Source organism: Cupressus sempervirens, chromosome 5 (genome assembly GCF_028749045.1).
Source record: "Cupressus sempervirens isolate cs-2001-9-10 chromosome 5, ASM2874904v1, whole genome shotgun sequence".
Taxonomy (NCBI): Eukaryota; Viridiplantae; Streptophyta; class Pinopsida; order Cupressales; family Cupressaceae; genus Cupressus; species Cupressus sempervirens.
Genome location: NC_143122.1, coordinates 209772288 through 209794484, shown reverse-complemented (window position 1 = coordinate 209794484; position 22197 = coordinate 209772288). Strand labels below are relative to the sequence as shown.

Sequence of the window (22197 nt, the reverse complement as noted above, 5' to 3'; positions counted from 1 at the left end):
TCAAGCATATGGGTGCTAAGTTACACAAAAGTTGTCGAGCAAAGTAGTGACCAAGCATCGACAACATGTTGTGTATCATAAATAGTAAGTGTCGAGCAATGCAAAGTTTAAATTAAAGTCAGGAATGATACAAACTTTGAGGTATACCATTTTCAAGTTGACATGGAAAAGCCATTTAATGTTTGTAGAGGTTGTTATAGAAGTGGTTACACTTATGACATGGATCACAGATCCCTATGTTTTTTGATTATCCAATCAGATAAAGAGGTGAAATAAGGAAGGATTTATAAAACTCTTTAGGAAACTCTTTAAATAGAGAAGATCTTAACCTAGATCAAAGATAAGAAATACTAAGATGGATGAATGTAAAGAGAGGAGTAATTTGTGAATGGTGAATAGAAGGATCTAGTAATTAGAGATTGGAGCAAAAGTCAAGGAGAAGTATTTTGTTACAACTTAATAAGGCAAGCAACCTAGTCAGAGCAATGAAGGGTAGAAAAGATTTATTAGGTTGGAGAGAGGATTGGTTTGCAAAGAGGAGACCCAATATTAGCTTATAGAGTAAATAGAGGGTCGAGTACTGAAACAGTTTAATCAATTGAATCAGGGTAAATCTCTTAACATAGTGGTCTTAACATATCTATGTAAATCTCCTAAGAGGGTCATTTATTTATTGTAAGTGTAAACTACTTTAACTAGGTGAGACCTAATAGCCTCAAAAGCTTTTAACTGGGAAGACCCCTAACAAGGTAGATCATATATTATGGTCAAACATTAACCCCAACAAGTTAACTTTATTACTGCAATGGTGAAGATTTGTGGGTGTCATCCCCACCTCAGTTTTACAATACCTTGGAGGGCTTCTAGGTAACTAATTATTGTGTTATGTTTTTACTTTTCATGCATGTGATAGATTAGATCTACATATTATAGCAAGTTTATTTTTACATGTTTTACATACATAAGATAATTGGTTATGAATTTATAACCATCCTCGCCCCTCCCCCCCAAACCTTCCTCTCAGTATCTTGGTGTCCAGTTTATACTTCCAATGGATTCAATGATTGAAATAATTTTTCTATGTTTATACAATGTAAATTATTAATGTGATAGAGTTGTAAAAACTTTTAAATCTTGAATTGTTAAAAAAAAAAAAGATTATCATAGTCATATTTAATGTCAAGATTCCTAAATAACTACCAATCTTGAGTAGTTCTCCAAGGATACTTTCATTCTCATGCTTGGGGTAAATTTTCTTTATACTTTTGAATGGTTCCATATTACTCCTCTAGTTGACCACATCTTAAAATTGTGTATTGTGGAAATCTACAATATGGATATTCAAATTTTAGTAGTTTAACTACAATACCTCTTTGGTTGTAGTCTTCTACAAGGTTATCTTTGTTCTAAACCCAACTTGTTCCTTCAAATCAAACAGTCTCAATAGCTTAAACAATGTGACTTCCATGGTTGGTGGCAAGAGGTTTTTTGAAGAAGTTAGAAGGTAGAAAAATAATTTTTAATTGATTTATGAAATTTAACTCCATAGTAATCCAACTAACTTATCTTTATATTTCACCTCTACATTGTACGTGTAGAAATTTTTTCCTTACTTTGGGATTATTTTCACAGGCATAGATTTGACTTGGAGATGTTGAAAAGAGCTTGTTCACTCAAGGTATTGCCTTTTTTTTGCAAATTTATGATCTTCTAGCATGCTTTTATTTATTGATCATAAATACATTCATTTTTAACTAATAAATATGTATCTTTTTTTAAAAAATGAGAAACATTGGTTTTGAAATAACATCTTAAATTTAATATGGCCTTAAGTTGCATGATTTTGATGAATGGATTTCTCAATGCTTTTTTATGATAGTAAATATTGTTTCTTGTAGGTTGAAATGTTGATGGAAGAGGTATTATTGTACAATTTGCAAAATATGGCCCAAATATAGAAACAAATGTGAGTTGATGGTCTTAAACTCTTCTACTATGCATTTATTTCTATGTGTCCATCTTACAATGCCAATTTACAAGAGTTACTTTAGTTCCAAAATTGGCTTGTAATCATGTTCGCATCCCAACTTTTATAACTATTTACTATAATTTTCCACTAGTTTTGTATTTGCACAAGTAATTAGAAATTATATGCTCTTTGAGACTTATTCTTGACACCAAAAATGATTTGTTTTCTCGTATTACACTTATGCTATTTTTGGTTGTAGATTTTTTTGTTAAGTAGTAGATTTCTCGTATATATTTTTCACCTATATAAAAAAGTTTTGGATTTGGGTAGTATAAATCTTTTTTTCTAGTTATTTCACTTTCAAAGTATCAACCCAACTTATTTGTTCAACAATTCTTTCCCTTTTCTAGAAATTATCTAAGGAGATGAATTTGAAAAAGAAAATAATAAATAACATTTAATTAAAGTTATAATTATGTGAGATATTCTTATTTTTTTAGTGATATTTAATATGCTTGGTTAAAGTCAAATATATGTTAGTACAATGTATAATTTAACTACTTTTTGTGATAACTAAGATATGCACAAGTGTAAATAGAAGAGTGCATCTTTAAATTCCCTATAATAAAATTCAAAACAAAGTACCAACTATTAAGTACTACTATGAAAAATGGTTGTCATTTTAACATAAAGAAATGGATTGTAAACAATATAACTGTATACAATGTGAGCACAAATAGCAATAATTAAGAGATTTAAGTTATAAATAGTTTTCCCACCAAATAATTGTGTTCATAAGGATAGTTTTTCTTATTTAGAGCATGCAACTGCTAGGGATTGAGATTCAACTTTCCTTGGTTTGAGTCCCACTGCTAGTTAGGGTATCATGTTTATATCAAAATTTTGAGTTTCATTTCCTAATTCTAAAATCATTTCAATCTTTGGATGGTTTGATTTACTTCTAAACTTCATTGCCTCTTCTATTATAATGTTTGGGCCAGTGATGAAATCTAGATATGACTCAATGCTAGGTCAAGATTCTTGTTGCCATTGAGTTCAAAATATAAATGTTGTTAGATTTGAATCATGAATGGGTCTTAAAAAATACATTTTCAATGTGATTAAGATAACTATGTAAATGATGTGACTTATGTGTTAGATAGGTAAACTAATTATCTACAAAATGTCGATACAAAGCATCAATGACCTAACCACCAGTTTGACCATGCTTTTCATATGCACTAATTCAGCTATTCTTCATTAATGCAACAACAAAATTTGGTTTGTGGCTTATGTAGAATTTAATGTATAATATTTTATAAATTGAATGGTAAAGGCCTATGTTTACCTAACCCATTTTTGGGTTTCTCATCTCTATGGTTTTCTTCTCTGTGTTGCATTTATTTAACGTGGTATCAAACCCATGAGTGAGTTCTATTGAAATCTATTTTACACACTGAGGTGAGGGAGAAGTAAAGAATTCAATAAGTGGTGTTAGGTTGCATGAAGGAAATGAGATTAAACTAAAAATTAGAGAATACTATGCAAGTTGTTTGAGCCAAAAGTGAGAAGTGGTGCGAGCTCAAGGTTGAGATTATTGTGTGCAATTGTAGGAGAGTTATGATGAGATTTTGCATAATCTAATATGATGATATGTTGTGGATTTAGTTTGAGGAAAGTGATCAATTATGGATTGGGTTCCATCCAAGTATGAAGTTTGTAGCATAGAAAGGAGTGTTGATTTGGAGTATTGGCTTTCATTGATCATTAATAGTGTGTTGAGAACCTCTGTGCAAGCAAGAGTGTTAGACTTTGCATGCAGACTTCTTGTGAGTGTTTGATTGAGTTGTTGTAAAAAATGATTATGAAAGTATTTGAATGATATTTTTTTGATGGTGCAACATGGACTAAAGAATGTGTTTTGCGAGAAGAAAAATAAATAGATTGAAAACTCGGTATGGAGATAAGAAAAGTCATAAAAAGAAGGAAGCTAAAGTTGAAGGTGAAAGCTTATTTTGCTTCTATTATAAGTGTTTAATTATGTGCTTGTGTTTGAAGTATGTGTGTCTAATTTTATAGAATAATTATTGGAATTAGTTGTGGTTGCATTAAGTGAAAATAATTTGGATTGGTGGTGTGTTGGTTGTCATGGTGCAATGAAGTCTACCTTAGATGTGTACTTTGGTTTGGGTTAAAAGTAGTTGTTTGAACATGAACAATTGTTTGTTTAATTGTGAAGGCTATGATGTTGTCAAGGTGTGGTCATGTAATAGAATATTATTGGATTCAAATCTCCCAACAACATAATGAAGATTGATTTAAAGATGTCTGTTGGGATATGTGAGTGTACGGGGTGCATTGTCAGTTCTACCTGACACCTCAAAGGTTTTTGTTTGACATATTGATGAGACACATATCTAAAAATGGTTCTTATAGAACTATAGAGTACAGTGGTTGGGTACCCATGCATCTTAGTAGATGGATTCCTTTTTATATGGACTCAATAGTGATTTGATGCAAGTATAGAAGGAGAAAATCCCAAAGTGATGATGGTCTCCCCATAGTGATGGTTTGTGCATAATATGTGCTTGGCTAGTGGTATCTTAAACCACTTGAGTGAAATGTTAATGGTATTTTGAAAACATTTATGAGTGAGGTTTTTGGTGACCTAAAACTATTTTAGTATGAAGTTTGTGGTGATCTTGAAATTGCTTTTGTGGTATTTCTAGAGTTTATGAAAATGAGGAAAACTCCACTAAAATATCCACCCATATCTCTACCAAACTTAATGAAATAGTTAGCACTCTCATAAAAAAATTGATAAAACAAATATTATGGCCTTCCCTATTCAAGACAAAGGCAAACAGGTTCTAGAGGATGTTTCTACATGGGCAGTGACCACAAATTTTTGGTGTCTTTAATGGATGTGCATCCAATGAGGAGGTGATATCCAAACTCAAACCCCAAATAGAGAATATGGATGTGAGGTAAACTAGACTAACCACTTATGCCCTCAGGGTGATGCACTCCATGACCACTAGTTTCAGCCTTTTGCAAGAAAAGAAAGACAAGAAGGAGGGCTCTGATAGCTAAGCTACTAATGAGTTATTTTCCTTCCTTGTCGAGGATTGGACCCAATTACTATTGTTGATGCCCAATGAGGGCAATAATTTTTTTAAATATTTTTTAGTTTGTTCAAGTTGTCTTATTGTTGAAGGCTCTCTAGCATTCTCGTTTACATTTTTGAATATCGACCTTGCATGATATAAGACTTTCTTTATTTTTTTTGGAACATTTTCATTAAGAGCCATAATGGCTTAGTCTTTGGTATATATAGGAATTTGGTTTAAAAGGACATTCTTATAGTGAATACTCTACTTTCTATTAGTAGAAATACAATGATGGTTATTTGGTTTTTAAGGGAGGAGATTTTGAAATTATGGGAAGGGATAGGATAACAATTTGTTGTAAAAAAAATTGTTTTCAATTGTTGTTGATGTGTTGTATCTAATGGTTGTTATTATTGGGTCAACCCCTTTGTTGTGGAAAAGTTTGATTTAAAAAACATCATAAGCACCCAATACATAATAGTTCTAGAAATTTTCCTAAAGTGATTATGTTGGATTTTTTGTTCTGAATAAAGTAGATCCCTGTCTGTTAATCCTAATGATTCACGGAACCATGGCATCCATTTGTTAGTTACTAAAAACTAATAAATTGAGGCATTTTAAAATCATGGTTGAGTACAAGAAAGATTCAATCTTGTATGTTCTATTGCCAAAACAAAAAAAAATGTTATTTATATACAATGATTATTATTTTTTATATAATGATAATTAATTATTATAATTCTTAAATTTGATAAGATGCTCCACATCCTTATAAAGGATGAGTATTGAGAACATAAATAAAAGTGTCTTTTGTAGTCCAAATTACAAACCAAAATATCTATTAATAGTGTCATTGATTTAATCACCACATATACAACTATATAGCATATAGTTACAGTCTTCCTAGGATGTGTTTTGTTGATATAATGTAATTTTAATCTAGTTCCAAAAGTTTTAGTAACAAGGTATTGTATTTTTTTTAGTATATCCTTGCTACACCCAACATCAATAATTTTGCAAGATACAACAAGAAAAAATAAATGCTTCTCAATGGTTTTTTTGTGCATTGAGAAGGTATTTGTAATAACCATTGGAGGATGGGGAGAAGAGTCTTGTGATAGCCTTTCCAAGCCGTCCTAACCTCAAGTTGGAAGTTACCTATTTTCAAGGCATCCCATGAATATTTTATCATAAAAGCATGTTACTCAAACAAGGATAGTGCTTATCACTACAACACACCAATAAAGTTGTTGGACATGCTTTTACATTTAGTGGTTCAAGTAGAAGATGAAAAGTTAGTGGTATTTTGTTAGTTTACTACTTTGAAAAGATACATTAGTTTGCTAAAATATTGATGTAGATGGATGTTTACTACTTTCTTAAAGTTTAGATCACTTAGAGACGTGACTTTTTATAATGATGGGTACTTGTGACAAACATAAATATTGTTTATGAGTATATTGGACCATCAATATGTAGGTACAAAAGTGACAAATGAAATTTTATATTTGATAACATCCTTTAGTTGGTTGTTTAAATTATCTATGCAATATGGCTTTGTTGGTGATTCATAATCTTTAGATATTCTTGATAAATATGTTTAGGTATCGACTTTCAATGGAGTGCAAGTAAGGAACCTAAGGCACCTTGTAGAAATGGTACAAAGTTGTCAGGTTGAATCTCTATTATTTTCTTTTGACTATCAATAGATAGTATACTTTGTTCTATGGTTTAGCACTAGAATGCTAAGACAACAACACTAGATACCTTGTCCCATGCATGACATTTGAAATTACGAAATAGTTTCTAGAGATGAATATTCTTGCACTCCCTAATTAACCTTTTATATTAGGTTATATAGGTAACATATATCAAAGTAGTTATCATTATCTTCCGCACTTATTTATAGAATGATAGAGTCTTCTTACTTGCATGAACATTTCAAATCACATTTTTTGATCCATAATTTGGATGAGAGAGCTAGAGGAGAAAAAAATACAGCCATTTTAAGAACAACTATGGATTGTGAAAAATTGCTAAGTTTGACTATTGTAATATTTTCTTTGCATTTTGATCATGAATAAAGTTATAGATTTTAGTCGTTAGCAATACTCAATAGTTAGATTAAAATTATTTATGTTGAAAGCTTGAATTGCTATAAAGAATAAATCATTACGCAAATAGATTTCATCTATGCTTTATTAATTTACTCAAAATTTGAGCAAGAGGGTTCTAAAAGGATTTTGATTGTACCATAGATATGCAACAAGTGTATGATAGTCAAAGTTTTATTTATCACAAAAAGGTTTTTCTTAAACTTGTCTTCTTTAACTATTCATCGCTAAAAGAGAGATCAACAACATTGAAGAAAGTATAAACATTTTGTATTATCATAACCATTCTATCATTAACAATCTCAAACAAAGAATATAGTTTTCCCCACAATTGAAAGGAAACAAATCATCAAAATATAACCAAGATCTTATTTTTTGTTGTTCGTTTTACTGCATGCCACCATTCTTAGGTTTATCATAGAAGTTTATTGGGTGGGTTCTTTGTGAATATTGGCATATGACCTTTTTCTTTGTGAATGCTATTGTTCTTTAGGTCTTATACATGGCCATTGCATCTCCTTCTGAATTAGGTAAATTGTATGTTCAAAGACACTATAATATAAGACAACTATTTTATTACTCAAAATATTCTCTCTTTTTAATATTGTATACATTTATATATTGTTATCAGCCTAACCATTACACTTCATAGGAGTGCAATTGCTATTTAGTATTAAACATGGAATGACAATGACAATGTAAGGAATGAAAAATGTTGTGTTAAATTTAAAGCAAAATAATATTTCAGCCAAATTACAAGATTCAGAATATGAAAGGAAAAAGCACTTTCCTTTGCTTGGCGAAGTTATCAATCTTGTGCAAATACCATTGTCTCGTGGCATAGCTTCTACCTGCCATGTACACCACTATCCAAAACACAAAAACCCAGCTATACAGAGTCTAAGAGATGACGGCCAATCCCATCTAATCAACAATCTCAAATAGATAATGTGGGCAGACCACATAATCAAACAAACCTCCACTGGGAATTACATACCCTCTTTTCCCATCCTTTCTGACCCTTGACAAGAGATAATGGTGATAAAAGTTTCCCCCAATTCGAATTTCAAGTTGCAAGCCCTCTGACATATGCTGGGCGTAAAAAAGATTAACAGTTTGAAAGAAATGTGTAACTGAAATCAATAAAGCGGCCCGCAGGGTCATATCACCAGAGTAACGGTGTAGAAATAAGACCTGCAAAATCCATGATATTATATATACATTGATTTTTAGCGAATGGTAGAAGCAGAATTATATGTTAAAACAAAACCCAAAATTTAGAAAAACTGAATTTTAAGCACAAAACCAATATTTCTACTGCCATAGAACTCTCAATATTTAGGATTTATCAGGGAAGATGACGAGTTTGAAGCAGCCCATTTCCAGTAAGGTACAGTCCATAATGATATTAATGTCTATCTATATTTCTATAAGGACGCCCATACAAAATACACGTTTGACCAAAATTAAGAAAATTGTAAAATAGATATATTTTCAAATTTCTAACATTTTTTCTTTACTATTTCCAATTTTGTAAACAAAAATAATAATAAAATTGTAAAACAAATACTGAATTTTTTTGAGATTGAAAAACAAGAAATATTTGAGTTTTGATACATTCTCTTGGAAGATAACTGGTGTCTTTCTGTTAATGCTATTAGATTTCTAAGATCCATGCAATACAGTTATGTTCTTCTGATTTAAATTATGTATAGTTTTTGTTATAAGGTTTGGAATACACTCTATAATACATCATCATAATATACAAGAGAACATAATTTATATATATATATATATGAAAAAACTATATGCAAGGGTGAGCAGATGTGGGCTATTGATCCAATGTTTTCCAGTTTGGAAATAAAAAACAGCGATGAAGCTGTCGAGCATGGACCATAGCAAATAAGCATGCCATTTCTACTGGATATCTTTTTTGGCTTCTTTTACTTCTCTTGTCTGAGCAAATTTGGAGTATGTGAGATTGGTACCTCTGACCTCCGAGAACGCAACATTAAATGTGGCAATAAGAGTAATGATTCCAGTAGCTTTGTGATATAGAGATGGAGGGCTCTGGAAGAAGATTTCTTGCAGCACATGCACCATGGCTTTGAATGAGATTTGGGTTACTTCACAGGGGTACTGTTTGTCAATGTAAGTAGTTTGTCAGATTTGGATAGAACACATGGTATAAAATTTTGAAGAGGTTAAGTCACTTGTACACATTGAAGTTTTGGTTAGTACATCATTTATATGGTAATTTTTTTTTCTTCTATTGGGTCATTTTATTGGAAATTAATGTTCTAACAATTAATTAGAGAGTTAGAAAATGAATCAAACTAGATTGTACATGTGTTTGAGTTAGTTGTCAATAATAGAAGTTGGTTGTCAATCACAATTAGTTTCTTGTCAATTATTTTACGGTGTTGTCATTTGTATTAGCATAATTATAGGATCCTAATGAATTCATGTGACTAAATATTTGTAATTACTATTATCAATTATTAATAAAAAGCTTCATGTTTAGTCTCTTTGTTTTTTAATCTTTTGTTCTATTTTTCAAGTACACTTGTGCACCACTATTCATGATTTATGAACCACTATTGGAGATTTGTGAAACACTAGACATTTTCTGAACCACTAGGTGATTGAATGAAAAATTATTGGTACGATGGGATCAAGTATCATGAACAATTTTTGGGGCCCTTTCATTCATAATGTCTTCTATAGAGTGCCTATTATTGCCAAGAACTTGTGACATTAGCTTTAAGCAATTAAGTTGCATACAAGAACAACAAGAAATAGAAATTATGATCTTTTTTTATGTTTTTTGGCACCTAACTAAGGCAAAGTTGGCTAAACCCACTAGTAGGTTTCTTCCCCTAATAACAATAAAAATGCCAAATTTCAATGATATGGAGATTTAATGTGGTTCATTCAATAAGGATTATATTTATAGAGAAATATTTTTGTCTTTGTTTTTTATTAAAGAAAACAAGTTTTGAAGGATGTATGAAACCCTATACAGATCAAATAATTTTCAATGAAGCTCAAATAAAAAATACAACATTCCTAAGGTGAAACAGGTCACCCACCAAAAACAAGGTGCACAGGGTGGCCTCACAAATAACACATGGACTACTACTACCTAAATAGGTTTTGAACAGGATCCTAAAACCCTATGGTTGCAAAAGAAGACAATTAGTCCTTAACCATGTCAAACCACAAAGAAACAACATGCTAATAGAGTTAGAAGAACCAAACAAAAAGGGACAACCTCAAAAAGAACAGGCGAGCAATAGGTTAAGAAAATCAAGCCTCAAGATTTACATTTCGGTCCCATCTTTTGAGAACATAAAGACATATCAAACAATGGAATGGAGGGCTTGACCTTTTTTCCTTTTACTATTTTCCATCCATCCTCCACCATCCCAGTAGCCTTCTACCATGCAAAGTCATCCACTCCATAACCAGTGCCCAAAACCCTCATAGCAGGAGAAGAAATACCACCACCACACGAAATCTAGACCACACTACTAGGATGGACGACAACTCCATCCTAAGACAAAGCCATAAGAGGGGCAAAATTTGAATCAATAGTTGATGCCTCTGAAGGAGTGACATCTATATTGGTCACCGCCATAGGGGTAACATTTAAATCATTAGCAACAACAACAGCATCCACCACCAAAGAGTCCTAAGAAGAATCAACCAACCCAACCCCAATAGAGGAAGCTTTATAAACCATGTAGTGATCATTTGAAACCCCCATCCACCAAGAAGGTGATTTCTTTGATCTACCCTTTCAGCGGGGCAGCGCGCAGCGAGGTGGCCGATCTTATGGAATTTCCTACATCTAAAGGGAATACCCTCATGATCAAGAAGTTGAATCCAAGAGCCATTAGGAGAGGCCAAATTAATCATTTATGGGAGCCCCTTGGAGATGTTTATCTCCACTGGAATGCGAGCATACATCATTGGAAACACATTGGATGATGCGGTATCAATTAGCAAAAAATCTTCATGGGCCTCCCCCACAGCCTCTAGGATAGAATCTAGCCATAAGTGAAAGGGAAGAATAGGAGACCTTACCCAAAAAGGAATCTTATCAAAGGATTAAATCAACATATCAAAATCTACATACCAAGGTTTGGCCATCAAGGGGAACCTCTCCTCCCAAGAGAAACCACAGCACAAGATGACATTTCTATCTTTAGTAGTAGCAAATTTCACAATGAAAAAGCCCCTTGCCACAAGGAAAATTTGGACTAAATCCGAAATGATAGGCTCCAAATATGTGGAAATCCAAGCATGCACATCCAACAAAGAGGGCCAAAAACCCTTAAAACAAAAAAATAGTAGCTATAGAGGAGAAGTCCACCACATAAGTGGAAATCTCATCAACAATACCATACTCTAGATTGATCATAATCAGGTTACTTATAGCAATAGACATAGTAGTACGGGGCCTCAAATGCATAGCCTGACTACCAAGACCAACCTCATAGGCAACCACATCAGCATAAGAAATGGTTAATCTACCCACAACACTAGGGGGATGGAGAGCCACCCCAATAGGAACCACAGGAGAAGCCCTAGCTTGAAACATAGTAGAGAGACCGCCCCTCACCATGGGAAAAGGACGAAACCCTACCCCAATGGCCACCTAAGAAAGGGTGGGAGAAGACTGGCAAACACACCCAACAAGGGCATCTCCATCAAAGGAAGAAGTGGGAGTGGACAAAGTGGGAACAAACGCGGGAGGCATCGTGAGAAAGTTTTTATATTTTTATTTTTGTTATTTAGCAAAAATGAATCAAATTTTGTACATTATATCACTTATCAAATATTTTGGACTATCACATCCCACAATCACTTATTTATGGAACTCTTTTTAAAAATTTACAAAGTTGGGTTTACATGCCAAACCACATCTCACAATCTTTATATTTTAAGCCAATAACATGATTGCTCATCATATACCATTAATATAATATTAAGAGATTGAAATGGCTTCATGCACCAAAAAAAAAAATTTGGAATTACATGGACTAAGAAAGTGATGAATATTTTTATTGTGTTTGAACATTTGTTTGTAACAATGAACTAGAACCTAATATGACTAATTGAGTTGACTAAGACAACCTAAATAATACACTATTTGGCTTACATGATTATGATCTAAAGAAATGATAGGTATATATTAAAAATGAATAAATGTGGGTTTCATTATATTTTCACACAAGAGGTATTGATTGGGGGAGGCATAATCTTGAGGAGATTCATTACAACTATGTTTCTTAATCATTGGATCTTATGACCACCCTTAAACATCACACATTAAGGAAAAATTAAGCTCACAAAAAGTAAGTCAACCTTGATTTTTTAACACTCTTAGCCTAGGAGTCAAGTCTTAGTGTGATGTTTAAGTCATTTGTGACCTTACTAGATTAATTTCACCCTACTTCTTGATGTCCTAAAGCATTAACCCATTTACCAATAACATGGGGTAGGGTTTGACATGGAATTTTATGAGAAATAATCAATTAAATATGGGCATGTTAACATTCAAGAATGACTCCTAGTTTTCATTAGATTTGTGCTCAATATAAGTGTTAAATAAGGAAACATGTTACCATTAGGCATATTTTTATTTATTAAAATGCCAACACATCATCTCATGTAGGTTACTCCCTATGGTTGGCTTGTCCACTTTTCTCAAAAGGTCTTGGTGAGGGTAATTTTTCTACTTCAACCTTTTGCAAGTTGACAATTACAAAGTCATTTTTGCAGGAGTTGGCTATGCTAGAAACAAAAGGCATGTGACAAGGCTTATAAAATTTTTAATTTTAATTTAATTATTAAGTTTAAATTAAAAGTCTTTTCATACACCCAGTCTTGACAATTTAACAAAAGGCATACACATTATTAGGGCAACATACTCCAAGCCACCAATTCTATGAGAGCTAAGTATGAGCTATTTCAGGTTACATTGTTAAATAAAAAGTAAATGGTTGGTATAAGTTGGAAAGGGATTAGAGTGACTTTCTATTTTTTTGTTCATGTCTTTTGGGTGTCTTCACATAGTTTATATGTATTTCTAGCCTTTTGCCTTTGAAAAGTCCTTGCACACTTTGAATATATCATACTAGTTACTATGAGTCTATGGTTTGTCATTTTGGAAAGCTCTTTAAACTTATACAAAGTACAATTTTCTATTGCATGTTGCACACTAATTTGAATGGGTTGTAGTAGTTTTATTAGTAGATGCTTACAACTTTCTATCACTTGTGGTATAGTACATAGATTTGTGGTAATTTATGTAATTGTTTGTTCCACATTAATCACTTGTGGTATAGTACATAGATTTGTGGTAATTTATGTAATTGTTTGTTCCACATTACTAGGGTTATTTATTATGATACAAAATTGATAATTCTTGTGTGTGATTTTTTTAATAATAATTAATGTAACTTGATTATATTTTCAAAAAAATAAAGCTTTCTCTATAATAGGAAGACTTTCATCTTTCTCTAAACTATAGCCCTAGGTGGATTACATTAGTTTCTGAATTTATGCTAATGGAAAATGGTATTAACCATTTGATTCAATTCAATATCTATCTTCTTACATTGTATATTTAATTTTCTTGTATCTACATGAGCCACCCTATTTTCTTTGTCTTTCACATTCCTAGAATGATTGATAATGTACAACTATCAGTTATATCCTTGCACCTATTCTTAGTAATTTGTTCTCCAGAAATATACAGAGGGATAGCAGTAATGACCATTACATATATATATATATACAATGCATTTAAACATTAATAAATCAAAAGAATGAAGTATAATCATACAAATAGTACAAGAAAATTATATAGATAATGATCATATAAATAATATAAGAGAAGTATGTGTGTAATGAAAATTTAACTCTAAAAATTACATCTCTCTCTCTCTCTCTCTCTCTCTCTCTCTCTCTCTCTCTCTCTCTCTCTCTCTCTCTCACACACACACACACACACACACACACACACACACACACACACACACACACACAACCTTCTCTCTATCTCTAACCCGTAATCCCTGGTCTTCTTCCTCTCCAACTTAAATAACCTCATCTCTCCAAACCTTAACGTCCTCCCTCTTCCTCTCTCTAACTCGTATACCCCATCTCTCTAAATTCTAAGCCTCTCTCTAACCCATTAATCCCTAAACCCCTCTCTCTCTCTCTCTCTCTCTCTCTCTCTCTCTCACACACACACACACACACACACACACACACACACACACACACACACAAACCTTCTCTCTATCTCTAACCCCATCATCCCTAAACTTCTCTCTCTCTAACTTGAATAACCTCATCTCTCTTAAACTTAACCTCCTCTCTCTTTGTCTCTCTAACTCCTAAACCCCATCTCTTTAAACCCTAAACCTCTCTCTAACCCCACAATCCCTAAGCCTCTCTCTCTCTCTCTCTCTCTCTCTCTCTCTCTCTCTCTATCTCTCTCTCTCTCTCTCTCTCTACCAACCTTAACCTCCTAACCTCATGTCTCTCAACCTTAACCTCCTTCTCCTCCTCCTCCTCCTCCTCCTCCTCCTCCTCTCTCTCTCTCTCTCTCTCTCTCTCTCTCTCACACACACACACACACACACACACACACACACACACACACACACACATAACTTCATCTCTCAAAACCCTAACTTCCTCTCTCTCTCTCTCTCTCTCTCTCTCTCTCTCTCTAACTTTTAACCATCTCTCTCTCTCATTATCCCTAAAATTCTCTCTCTTTCTAATGTCTCTCTCTCTCTCTCTCTCTCTCTCTCTCTCTCTCTCTCTCTCTCTCTCTCCTACATAACCTCATCTCTCCCAACCCTAACCTCCTATCTCTCTCTCTCTAACATATAGTTCCTCTCTCTAACTCCTAAACCCCATCTCTCTAAACCCTAAACCTCTCTCTAATCTCTTAACCTCTCTCTAACCTTGTATCTCTAATCATGATTAGATTTCCAAGTATGACTAGGCTAATTTTTATTTATTGTTATCTAAATTTTATTTGTACCTATTACTGAACTCAAAATGTAATGTAGTTAACATTTCTTTATAATATGTTGTATAGTAAGTTTCTTTAGCAAGATTCATTTAGTGTGTTTTGATTAAATTAGTTTTTAAGTAATGTGTATATGTATATATATGTGCATGTGCAGATCTCTATTGTCACCTATCATTTTTTCTTTGTTTATATATTTCATCATTGTAGCATTTGGCGGTAGTGATTTTGGAGAGGTCAGTGTACATGGTTGTCCCCCTAGTGGATCATTATGTAGATCCACTAATAGTACCTAGAATAGGTAGATACTTTTCATTAAGACTCTTCAACGCTTATCGAACACACTTGATGCTATTGATCAGAGCTTACAGGCTTCATCTACCCTACAACATAGGAATAAGATGATTGTGATTAGAGATAAGTTGATCAATATGATGTACACTGTCTAGGGTTTTAACCCTTATGATAGTCTAAGTTTGGACACATTTTATAACGCTCTATCCCACAGTGTCAGTGGTGGAGAGAGGTGGAGAGAGGTAGATGAGATGGTGTTAGTAGAGAGTGTGAAGAGAACATTCTTGTTGACCTTATGGCAAAGACATATTGTCAATTAGTGCTAAAACACTTACTCATTATGAGAAGATAGAAGTGACTGAGCTACCAAACATAAGTGTGTTAATTGTGCTCATATGAACTAAGTTAATAGTGTCAACTGAGTTGATAGTATCTACCAAGCTCTAGTATAAACCGAGCCAATCTACCATTCTTATTTTAGAATAAGAACTGAGCAGGCAAAGAAGTGTGAACCGAGCCAAATGATTTTATCGAGTGATCTATATGAATCGAGCATCTAGTATCAACTGAGTGCCAAAGTTAGCCAAGTTAATAGTGCTTCCCAAGCATCTGTAGTATCACCCGAGTCTCAACACTAAGCCAACTTGGTAATTATTTTTTAAACTATTCAAGAGCTATTATAGCCAACTTGTTAATGGAATTATTTTGGATGGATATAAATATAAGTTACTTTGTTTGTCAAAAGAAGAAGTGTGAATTGAAGAACATTGCATAGAAGCGAATATGAAAAAATTGAGTAAATAGAAGGCTACAAGCAGTATACAAGAAAGGTAGAGTCTCATCTATCAAAATCACGTGATCAGTTTTCATCAAATGTTCTTATTCAAAAAATTAAGTTACACGACAAAGATCAATTCACTAATTCATCCTAATAGGTGCATCAGTCAAATTCTTTAAAAAGGTTGGACCTAATAGTCCTTTGCAAAAAATCTCAACATAATACATCATTAATTGTATTGTATAAATCCTTTCACAAGGTGGACCTAATAGTCCTTCTTACTCTTAACCAAGTAGATCACCAAAAGTGATCAATTGTAAGCCCTAACAGGCCAACTTTATTACTGTAGTATGTGAAGCATTGTAGGTGTCATCCCCACCTTAGTTTTACCTTCTACTTGGAGGGTTTCTAGGTTACCAATTCTTCTATTAAAGTGTTATGGTGTTTTTACGTTACTGCTTTATGTTGTATGCATACAAGTAGATTAGATAATATAATAAAGTGGATTAAGAGAAAGAAGTTTTAAGTGGTTCCTAATTCAGCCCCCCTCTTAGTCACTTGATCAGTATTACATTTCCAATAGTTGGTATTAGAGAAAGGTTCTCTTATCATAAGTTTAGTAGCTTGAGAGCAAAGATATATACAAAGAAGAAAGAATTGAAGATATTTGCAAAGAAATAAGTTTAGATGAAGTAGATGTAGCTATAGAAGATCTACTTGGGAGGGACCTCATTCTGCAAGAAGTTAGAAAATTGAAAAGAGAACAAGAGATTCATTCAGTTAGGATATGTGAAGTTATGGGACAAAAGAACAAAGTTGGAAGTGATAAAGATATGGTAGATGAAGATAAAAGATTACTCAACACCATACTAGAAGAAAAGGACAATGAAATCCACCAGCTTTACTAAATCAGACAGATATGATAAATCAATTAAACAGTGCAAATCAAGAAGTTGTTGATCTAAGGAAAAAAAATGATAGACTCATAAATGATCTTAGAGTAGAAAAAGAAACCAATGAAAGAATGATGAGATCACATGAAAGAATGGATCAATTGGTTAATCTATCTCAGAAAAGACACAAAGGGAAAGCAGCATTGGGCTACACTGAACAAGGAGAATCATCACCGCAAGAAGCTCAAAACAACAAAAGACCTACATGTAATCATTGTGGAAAGTTAGGGCATACATCAAATAAATGTTGGAGCAATGCAAAGTCAAAGTTAAATGGTAAATGGTATACTTGTAACAAGCATGGACACAGAGCAAGTGAATGCACAAAGAAGATTAAGTTTGAAGGAAAATGCTTCACATGTAACAAACAAGGTCATAAATCTTCAAAGTGTAGAGCCGAGAAATTAAAACCTACTAAAAAACTTGCTAAAGCTATCTTTGGTTGGGATTACAACACATGGTACATATGTTATTTATGTGGTGAATATGGACACATTGGAGCTAACTGTATGAGGACTCAGTTCATAAAAAGGAATCCTACCAAAAGATGCTATGTATGCAAAGAACTTGATCATCTAGCAAAGAACTATATGAACCAAGCTATAGTTGAAGATGAAAAGAAAACAAAAGATGATAAAATCAAGACTCAAATGAAGCAGCAATGGGTGAGGAAATATCCAGAGAGCTCAGACCAAAACAATGAAGTTATTGACACCCAAGGTAATGAGTGGGGTGATTCGATCATCTCTATATAAGCATACAAGAAGACCACTAGAGCTGTGAACAAAATCATATTCTACATCAGTTCCAATCTTTTGAGATGGGTCCCAAACCTCTACGAGCTAAGTTAAAGATTCTAAGAAATTCCAGGGCCGCGGGATCTCAAACTTAGCCAATTTTTAGGAGTCAGCTTTTGTCTTTCAGCATGGTGTTCAATAGTTGAGTTGTGCTTCCTTTGCATCTTGATGTATGTGGGATCATGGTTGGCCTCTTCTATTTTCTAGTTAATGTTTTGGTCTGTGGTGATGCTTGGAGATCTTTGGTTTTTGGTTGTAGGTTAGTCTTTGATGGCAATCTCCGTAGTCCATGTATGATGGTTGTCTTGTGTTTTCATACTTGTTTTAAAAATAAAAAAAATCATTTGGCTTTTATCTATCCTTGTTCGAAGGATTGTCAAGCGAGGCATTACATCTATAATATATGCACTAGGACAAATGGAAGAATCATGTCAAGTCTTGGTTATAATTGAGTTGTCAATCTTTACCTAGTTACACTTAAAGTTTAACCGAGCAAGGTCAGACTCAACCAAGTCATTGACTGAACTGAGTGCAGTCACCTAGTCTTAACCGAGCTTCATGGTGCAATCGAGTTTGAAGACTTAACCAAGCATTCTTCACCTACATAAGTACAAAGCATTAATGAGGCCCTCAAAATTGAAAATCTAATAAAAGAAGAAATCAAAGGTTTATTTCTTTACCACGAATTTAGAGATCTAAAAGAGTATAGCATTTTTCGAGCCCTCGAGCGATTTAGAGAAAATTTGTTGTTGAAGAAAAGTTGCAAGCAAAGTTATCATCTAAATTTATTCATCAACCAAGTGATATGGAAGCTTCATCCAACACAAAGGTCTATAAGGATTCTGAGATGTTGGTCAAAAATGTAATGCAAAGCACCCAAGTTCAAACTATATCTCGCAATTGCTAAAGAGAAGGATCCACAAGGAGCAAACTCAACCATTCCTCCCAAGGTAATCCTCATTCATGATGTAAGGTCATTTTATCATTGTTCAATTCAAGAATTGGGTAATTTCAAGCTAGATCAAGCATACAATGCATTGTGTGAGAATGAAGTGTTGAAACCAAAATACAAGCATCTAGAAGTTAAGGGTTTGACCCACATCCTTCATATATAGAGGAAATTTCGAATTAAGTGGATAAAGTTTTTATTGAGTCGAGTCCATGACATGACCTTCTAGCTTGAGAAACTAGTTCCAATCACCAAGAAGATGATACATTGAATCACTGGTTACCCAATGATGGAGAAGTCCAAAGTAACCAAAACCCTAGGATGTGCAGAATTGGCTAAGCTAACCCTAGTTGAATGGGAGAATAGAGGCATGAAGTTGAATAACATGACTGACATGGAAATGAAGTTCCATAGCTCACGATATTTATAGTTCAAGCCGACCCAACAATGTGCCTTGTGAAGCAATTGACCTGGCATATAAAGTTGTGAAGAAGAACCTGTCACTTTGCCTCGTCAAGCTTCAAAGCACTTAGTTGAGAAAGAACATGGAGAGCATCTGATCTTCAAGAACAATTCATGTAAGTTTGGCTCTCTTCTTATGTGTTTATTTTTCTATGTCCAAAAATTCTTTCCATCAAAAGGACCTGTATATCAATAATTTCATAGATGAAATGGGTGAGAATTTTAAAGGCATCATGCATGCATATTTTGAGAACTTATAAGAGAAGATGCAAAGTAGGTTTAGGATCCCTAAATAGTTGGTTGAATATTATGAGCAAGATATATATTTCTCGGTTGACTATGATATAGTGCATATTGAGGAAGTCAGACCTAGGATCACATGGGTGAAACCTCTAGCATATGAGTTGAATAGTGATGAAAGTAGATAGATCATTAATGTTCTCATAAATGAACCTATAGATCCTAAATCTACCTATTTTGTAACTTATGAGGAAGAAAAAACTAGAATCTCACTTGAGATTTAGATTCCTCAAATCTTGAAGAGAGGAAAGAAAAGGTTAAAAAAACTTGAGAAGAAAATTTCCAAATCTAATTCCCCTATCATGTTTACTGAGGGTAAAGATGATGATGTAGAAGAGGAATAAGAAGATAAAGGTGATCATGAAGAAGAAGTAGAGGAACCTCCAAAGAAGAAGGAAAAGACTCCATTAAGGAAATCAACAACATCTTCAACTCCTATGATCACTGCCACCAAGCCTAGGAAGCCAAGAAATAAATTGAGGCTTGAGGATGATGATTATGATGAAGATGAAGATAATGCTCCAATCATCTCTCTAAAAAGTCCCCCACCTACCTTTGAACAAGGATTGAAAGCATTAAGGGAAGGTAGTGGCATGGCAGACTTCAAATTCCTCAACTATGAAACCAGAGGAGGGCAAAGGTAAATTGAAGATGCATTGGTTGAGAAGATGGCCAAATGGAAATATGACCCCACTGAACTCAAAGGGAAAGCTCCTGAAACCCTACTAAAGGTTATCTCTCACCATTGGGCAAATGTAATCAAGACAGAGGAAATTAGAGAACAAACTCTAAGGAAAATAATGGCAAATCTCTTTGAGAAGGAAATAAAGGAGGCAATGTCTAAATATGAAAGCACACAGACTCCTAGATTTAAAGCTTTTCAAATTTCGTCAAATAAAATAGAGAATGTTGTACAGTCCACATCCAATATGTGAAAAAACATTTTTGAGATTGAAGAAGAGGGAGATCTACTAGAGTTTTGGACTATTGAAGAGTATGATCTTGAAAAAATTGTAGCAGAGATCATGGCACCTCTCCCAACCACTCCTCCTAAGTCAACACCGGAGCTATAGCCTACTGAGTTGAACCCAATTCAACAAAGCAGTGAAGTGAAGATTATTACATCTTTACCAAGGTCCTCTCTAGTAACTAAGCAACAGTCTCCTAGGGTATTCACTAAACATCAACTAAGGAAGGATTCGGTTATCAAAGGAAAGGAAGTCATACCTTCATCAGGGGCCAAGGAAAAAGAAAAATAAGAGATCATTAATGATATTCATCTTGATGAAGAGATTGTGATTCCAAATTGGGACCAATCTAATCTATCTGCCGAGAAAACGGACATATTGGGAGAACTATGAAAGAAAAGAGCCAAGCAGCAGATGCTAAGGGTAGAAAGGGACAGAAGCAAAGTCCTTGAGGATATCAAAGAAATATTTTTCAATGCACCATCTATAGAGGTAAACGAAAAAAGTTCCTATCATTGAACAACTAGTTGAAATTGTGCATAAGTTCAATGAATATGCAGATGGTCAGGACAAACTTCTTGAGAAGGCTGAAAGGAAGTTTGAAAATAAAGTGCTAGAAAATGTAGCAAATAAAATAACTATTGATCAAATAGAATTGCCTACTTTAATTTCTGCATTAGAAAATGTTGTTAATAATGTTTTATCTTTATTTGTAAAGTTAAGTGATACAACAAACTTCACCAAGGAAATCAAGGATACACTGACTAAGATTGATATGGTATTGATGGCTAGTGCCGATAAGTTGGCACTCAACCCGAGTTCTAGTCCAAGTCATTTTATAAAAGTCAAATTTTTGACAAATCTTCAAGCATAACTATTAAGAGAAGAGGCCAGAATATGAGCAACCTTAGTAGACATTCAGGGTATGATGCTTCCCCATATGGATATTATGCAAAAGAGAATGGATCATGCAAAGATACTAGTTAAGGACACAAACCTTTTAGTGGCATAACACGTGTTGAAGTTATCAACCTTGCTTCAGATAGATTTGCACATATTAAAGGTATTGTAACTAACTAGGATAAGACTATGTCTTTGATTTTGAAGGTTCATTATGATTTCCTCTCTCACTTTGGCATAACCTTTTAAATTTTTGGCATTTGTAACAAAAACAAGGGGGGAAATATATGTATATAAGAGAAAATATATGTACAACATAAAGATATGTTAAAAGCAGATAAACAAATACAATTTTGAAAAATCAAAAATAGAAAATTGTAACCGAGTTACAAAGTTTTCAGTTCAAACCAAGTTGCAGAATAGAGCACACACAAAGGGGAGTTTGATTGAAGGATTTTGATTTTAGATTTTGTGCATGATAAGTGTTTTGGTCACTAATGACAAAGAGGGAGATTGTTGACCTTATGACAAAGACATATTGTCA

At 33.6% G+C, this 22197-nt stretch overlaps 1 pseudogene; it reads right to left on the bottom strand.

Moving 5' to 3' along the window:
• Positions 1 to 7955: 7955 nt before the first annotated feature.
• Positions 7956 to 9296, bottom strand: LOC149555156 (uncharacterized; annotated as a pseudogene).
• Between the last annotated feature and the right edge of the window lie 12901 nt (positions 9297 to 22197).